This window comes from Pleurodeles waltl, unplaced genomic scaffold (assembly GCF_031143425.1).
Source record: "Pleurodeles waltl isolate 20211129_DDA unplaced genomic scaffold, aPleWal1.hap1.20221129 scaffold_126, whole genome shotgun sequence".
In the NCBI taxonomy this organism is placed as follows: Eukaryota; Metazoa; Chordata; class Amphibia; order Caudata; family Salamandridae; genus Pleurodeles; species Pleurodeles waltl.
This window is the reverse complement of record NW_027149832.1, coordinates 356,837-363,629: the sequence shown is the minus strand read 5'-3', so window position 1 is coordinate 363,629 and position 6,793 is coordinate 356,837.

Sequence of the window (6,793 nt, the reverse complement as noted above, 5' to 3'; positions counted from 1 at the left end):
TATTAGTACGGTCCATGAGTTTCCATACCTAGGGATTATTTTTGATGAGAAAGGATCTTGGAAACCTTGTATTGCCAGAAGGGGTGCGCTTTTTCATGCAGCTGTTGGCGCGACTTTTGACTTTGCTATAAGGGTAGGTAGTAAACCTATCAAGCCTTTGCTCAAAATATACAGGCGGAAATGCCTCCCTGTCCTGCTGTATGGTGCTGCACTTTGGGGGTATAGGGACTCCCGAGCCCTTACCGTGGAAGAAAATCAGTTCTGTAGAAGGCTATTGGGAGTTGGACAAAATATACCTGGTTTTAGCCTCCATTTGGAGCTGGTGCTTGAGTTTGTGCAGGACACTATTCAGTTGGCTCCCCTTCTGCTATGGATCTCAATTTGAACTAATGATCATGCCACTTTGAATAGGGATATCTGAAGGGATTGTCTGGCTTGCGACAATGTAAAGAATATTCCCTGGTTGATGTACATAAGGAAGATGGCTCGTGATTTGGCGCTGCTGGAATTGGTTGATTATCCTGAAGGCCTGAGCAGCTGTGATAAGAAATGGGTTAAGGAGAATTTTTTAAGAATCCAGAAGAACAGGAGGGAGGGGGAGGCCTTAGGGAAAAAATCGATCAGGGATTTCATTATGTAAAAGATGTGGGTAGAGCCTGAGCGCTATCTTTTAGAGATAAGGGATGTGAGGGAAAGGTCTCTCATAACCCGTTTCCACTTGGGGATCATCAGAAGTAATCTGTGTTTCCTGCTTGGTCAGTATGGGGACAAATGTATTAGACCCTGCCCCTGCAATGGGGTGTCCCAACAGACCTTGCCCCATTTTACTTTGTTTTGTATTTTTTTTGCACCATTTAGAACTCGTTTTTTATTACCTCTCCTAAGGCCCAAGGGTTTCATGCAATATCGTCCTGCTTTTATGTGGCTGCAGATGGCCTCAGATGTACTGGTGTGGAAGGGGCTGGGATCATTCCTGAAGGGAGCTATTACTTGGCGTAATAATGTGGAGTTTTTAGAATGATTTTTTTCTATTTTATTGTTCCTATGCATGTTGTTATATATGTTTTTATTCTTTATGGGTGTTCTTATTATTTATGGTTTTATTGCTATTTTTAACAAATGTATTGGTGATTATTTATTGTAATGGATGAACTTTTTCATACCGAATAAAGTTATTATTATTCGTACTTGGCATCACAATTTCTCATTAATTCTAGACCTACTCTCTGATGACCTATCTAAATCATAATTTAGCAACACATTAAAATCCCCCATATAAATAATAGGATCTAAAAATTGCTGCAAGTGCTGAAATAAATCTAGTAAACGTCCAATATAATCCTTGTTGGGGCCATAATAACCCACCACTGTAAATGCCCTATCATATGTCATCTCTCTCCCTATTGTCCATCTTCCAGCCCTATCTACCGGTCCCTCCTGAAGTGAGATATTAGGGTGATTTTTAATAAGCACCATGACACCTTTACTCCTGTTGCTCTGGCCCAACCTTATTATCTGTTATACCCAGCTACATGACCTAAACAACTCCATACACTCTTGGCTGGACAGGTGAGTCTCTTGCACGTCTGGTCGAACATCTTTCATGTATTGTAACAACCTCGTTTGTCTATTTACTACCCGTAATTGATTGATGTTCCATGACAGCAGCCTCAACTCCTTCACCCGTCATCTACCCCCTATCATTATTTTGAAACATATTATCCCCCCTAAGCTCACCCTGTTTCCCTTTACTCTGATGACATTTCTTTTCCTTTTCTCCCCTTATGTTCCCCACCCTGTGCCCTATTCCCCCCTCCACCTCCTCACCCAATACCTCCCTCGGAGAACCCCTTAGGCATCTTCAAGGCATCATTATCGTCTCGGGGGGTCTACCACTGTGACTTTAAAATTACACACAAGCATTCAATATATAAGCTAACAGAAAGGGAAAGATGAAATAAAGCAGACAGTGAATTCCCAACTTAGCTAACTTTTTCTAATGTTTTATCTGGTCATCTACCTCTCTAGCTTCTTTAAAATTATACATTTTATTATTCACCATTGCTCTCAAAGAAGCTGGGAATTGCAACTGAGCTGTAGCTCCTAATTACTTGAGGGCATCAATTCTCTTGCCTAGCTCCCACTTCTTACTCAAAGTTGTGCTTGGAAGGTCTGACCTGATTTTGAAAGAGACTCCCTCTGCCAAAAGCAATTTCTTTTTCAATGCCGCTACCAGGATTCTTTTTTTAACTGGAAATGTGTGAAAAAACACCAAACGTTTCCTAGGGGACTCTCCGTTTGGAAGCTTTTTAACTGGGTCCCGGTGTTCTCTTTGTATGTCATTCGTAATATCTACATCTGACTCATCGATTTGTAATCCTTGTCTAATAAAACAAACAATGAGGCCTTTCAGGTCCGCTTCAGGGACTGTTAGAAGCCTAAAGTTATTTCTTCTCTGGTTATTTTCCAAAATCTCCAATTTATTCCTAACACATTAATCTCCAGCTTTCAGACTCTGGATTGTCTCCTTCTTCTCCTTTACTACGACCTTCAGGCCCCCTACTTCTTCCTCAAGTGCAGCAATCATACCTTCCAGATCATCAATTTTCTTCCCCAATGTCTCACATAGGCCTCTAATCTCCCTTTGGTTAGAACTAGATTTTTCAAATCCATCTTTAATTTCCAAAGTCATATTTTTCAACATTTCTGAAATAGAATGACTCAAAGGGCTTTCTGAAATCCCCTGGTGCTGACTTTCCACGGCCCCAGCTAATCCATTGATAGGAGACTTATCTGACAGGGGGCCTTGAGATTGCTCTTATTCTTGCTTTTGCTGGTGAGCTCCCCTCAACTTAGCTAGTTCCTCCTCCGTAAATTCCAAGGAGTTACTGTCTGGAGCCCAGCCCCTCGTAGACATTAAAGCACTCTCCTCCTCCCTCTCCAGCTGTTCAAGGCCAACCTAAGGCTAAAATCTATTTGATGTACATAATATTTGGGTTACATGAAACTCCCCCAAACTAGTAACATCCCTTGAGGTAGCCATATCAGTTCCAGAACCGCATTTCCCCACTTGTCAGAAAGATCCGGCTCTTCGTCCGTTTGATTCCTAAATAAGACTCTAAAATATGTTCTCAGTGAAGGGCTAATCTTAGATCTGTCAGTCTGTATTCTCTCACTGTTAACTTTCAAAAAGTTTCCCCCCTTGTCTTTATTGCCAATGTCTCTTTGAGCCTCAGCTATTCCATCCAAAACCTCCCTTATCTCAAGGTCCACAGGGGCTTCACACAACTTCTCTTTAACCCTGAAAACCTTCCTACCACTACTCAAAGAGTACACCGGACTCTTTCCAAGCTTCCTCCTTGCCACAATCTTTCCTTTTATTTTTATTGGAGCTAACCTTCCTGCAGCCCCTGTAGTGCTTCCATTTTGCCCCCCAAAGATTCAGTATGCCTCCAATACCGTTCTTCTAAATAAACGGGGGGCTGCATAGTACCTTGAACCTCACTGTGCGAACTTGCTGCCTCTCCAGCTCTCCTCAGCCTACCACTTGTGCTTGTGCTGGTTGTGCTGACTCTGCTGCTTTCCCCCCAGAGGGGAATCCTTGTGGCTGCTTCTCATCCACGCTGGGCATCCATTGCAGCTCCCCCCCAGAGCACAGCTTGTTACGTGCACAAGGCACTCCAAGCACCCTCTGCCATGACTCCGCTACGGTCACACGATCCTCCTGGTAAGTCCTTCACAGTCGCCGTCACCGTCTGCCTTGATTCAGTCTGCCACTCCCCACCACCATTACTGCCCCTGGAGCCCCTTCTGCAGCCTGCTACCTAGCCTGCCCCCATGTTCTCTCAACCAGTGATGCCTGAGTCAGAGGCATGCTGAGCCCTAGGTCAAAAGCAAATCGAGTAGCAAGTCAGAGGGAAGCTACGTCCTGAATCAGAGATGAGTTGAGTCCAGAGTCAGGGACTAGCTTTGTCCTAAGTGAAAGGAGAACTGAGTCTCAAGTCAAATCCTAGCTGAGTCCTGAGTCAGAGGCAAGCTGATTCCTGAGTGAGAGACCAGCTGAATGTTGAGCCTGAGGTGAAAATTTCAGAGTCAGAGGCTAGCTGGGCCCTGAGTTAGAGATCACTGGAATTCAAAGTCTGCATCAAGAAGCAAACTGAATTCCAAGTCAGAGGGACTCTTAGTCCAGAGGCAAGCAGAATGCTGAGTCTAAGGTTAGCTGACATCTGAGTCAGATGGGAACTGAGTTGCCAGCCAGAGGTGAGATGAGTTCCAAATCAGGGGTTAGCTGTGTCCTGAGTCAAAGGACAGCTGAGTCATGAGTCAGAGGGTAGCTTAGCTCTGAGTCAAAGGTGAACTGATTAGGAAGCTAGTGGGAAGCTGAATCTTGATTCAAAGGCTAGCTGAGGACCTCTCTCCCAGTACATGTCAGTAAGCAATCCCTCCTGTATGAGATTGAAGAGACAACACCCTAACCATCCACAAAATAACAACTAACTCACTTTGGAATTACTACCTCATTCTATGCAGGTATCTCCCAAGGATTCTGCAATGGTTTGACACTTGACACTTGAATTATAATGTATTACGATGGACTGACGGTGCCTCTGATGATGTTGCAAAGTATTGTTATTGACTGATATTGAATGGCAATGTTGTAAAACTTTCTGATATCTGCAGGTATAGCCTGCAATATATAAACTCTCTAAAATTAGAAGTTAAAAGTCTTGAGTCAGAGGGGAGCTGAGGCTGAATCAAAGGGGAGCTGAGTCTGAATCAGAGGGGAGTTGAGTCTAAGTCAGAGGGGAGCTGATTCTAAGTAAGAGGGGAGCTGAGTCTAAGTCAGAGGAGAGCTGAGTCTAAGTTTGAGGTGAGCTGAGTCATGAGTCTGAAGTGAGCTGATTTCTGAGTCGGGCGAGCTGAGTCTAAGTCTGAGGTGAGCCGAGTCATGAGTCTGAAGTGAGCTGACTTCTGAGTCAGGGGCGAGCTGAGTCATGAGTAAGAGAGGACAGGAGTCCAACTTTGGAGATGAGAAGACTTCTGAGTCAGAGGTGATCTCAGTCCCAAGTCAGGGGCGAGTTGAGTCCTGAGTCACAGGGGATCTGATCCCTGGATAAGAGGTGAGCTGAGTCTGAGTCAGATGGGAGCTGAGTTTGAGTCAGAGGTGAGCTGATTTCTAAGATGGGGCTATCTCACCCCTGAGTAGGAGAGGACTGGAGTCCAATATCAGAGATAAAAAGGCTCCTGAGTTAGGGGCAATCTGAGCTCCAAGTCAGGATTTAGTTGCATCCAGAGTCAGAGGCGAGCTGAGGTCTAGATCAGAGGTGAGCTGAGTCCTGTGTCATAAGGGAGCTGAGTCCTGCGTCATAGGGGAGCTGAGTCCTGCGTCATAGGGGAGCTGAGTCATACGTCATAGGGGAGCTGAGTCCTGCGTCTGAAATGAGCTGAGTCCTGCATCTTAGGGGAGCTGAGTCTGAGATAAGCTGATTTCTGAGTCTGAGATGAGCTGATTTCTGAGTCTGAGATGAGATGATTCCTGAGTCTGGGGCTAGCTAAGTCATGAGAAGGAGGGGACTGGAGTTCAATGTCAGAGGAAAGAAGACTCCTGAGTAAGAGGTAATTTAAGCTCCAATTCAGGAGTTAGTTGCATTCCTCGTCAGAGGCGAGCTGAGTTTTGAGTCAAAGGTGATCGGAGTCCTGAGTCAGATGTAAGCTGAGTTCCAAGTCAGAGGCAAGTTCAGGCACAAGTGAGGGGCATACATGATGGCTTTAGGGCAAATATTTATTGTGACACGTGTAAATCAGATTTTGAGCATCACATACATGATCACTTTCAAAGACTTCTTTATTATTTTGTGATTAGACCAATTTAATAAATAACTCTTTGGTTTCACCCTTTTGCTTAATTAAGCTATATGACAATGCAGGCAGACAGTGGATGGATATCTGTATATTGTTGACAAGGCGTGACGAGCACTCTATTGATGCTAAATCCCCTCATAAATCCTCTGTTTGAATAGCATTTTTTTTCCAAGGGGAAACAAGTTTGTCTTCCTTAATCATTTTATAGCACAAGGGGGATTTGGAGGGCAGCTGATTACATGGAGGTCTGCTCTCCCTGGGCAGTTTGGGAAGGTGGTGCAGTCCAGGACTGAAATTTTGTAAATGGGCTACCTTCAAAGCACAGATAGCCCAGCGGGGATTTGAGGGCTCTATACTGGGGGGATCCCTGCCATCATTTTAGGTGTAGGTGACTTAGCCACTGGTGATAGTTTGGACTTTTTTAGATTGTGAGGTTTGGTGGAGTAAGGAGGGAAATGCAAAGAATATTGCGCTTACTTTATTATCATGGTCGCTGCAGTCAAAGTGGCTGAGATAATGAGGCTCCTCCGGGAATCTGGGCACCTCAACCTGGTGGTGTCAGATGATGTAATAGACAATGCAGCATGCCTGGCACATTGGACATCCACGAGGGTCACTGCAGTGGATGCGGTGTGTTTGCCACCAAGGAAATAGTGTGTGGCAGCAGAGACTGAACAGGTGAGTTCAAGGGGCACCTCTATGGCCTGGAAGGTGGCCCTCAGTGGAGCTGGTGGTCTTGGAGGGACATGGGGGGATTTGGAGGGGGTAGGTCAGGGTTGGGCATGATACAATGAGGCAGTACCTGCTGCAGTCGTGGGTCCAGTGCGGGCGAGCATGCCAGTGAGCACTTATGGGGTAGAAAATGCTATCATAGCCACCTTTTTGGAGGCAGGCAGCGGCCCAGCAGTGCGGGAAGCAAATAGCTATGGCT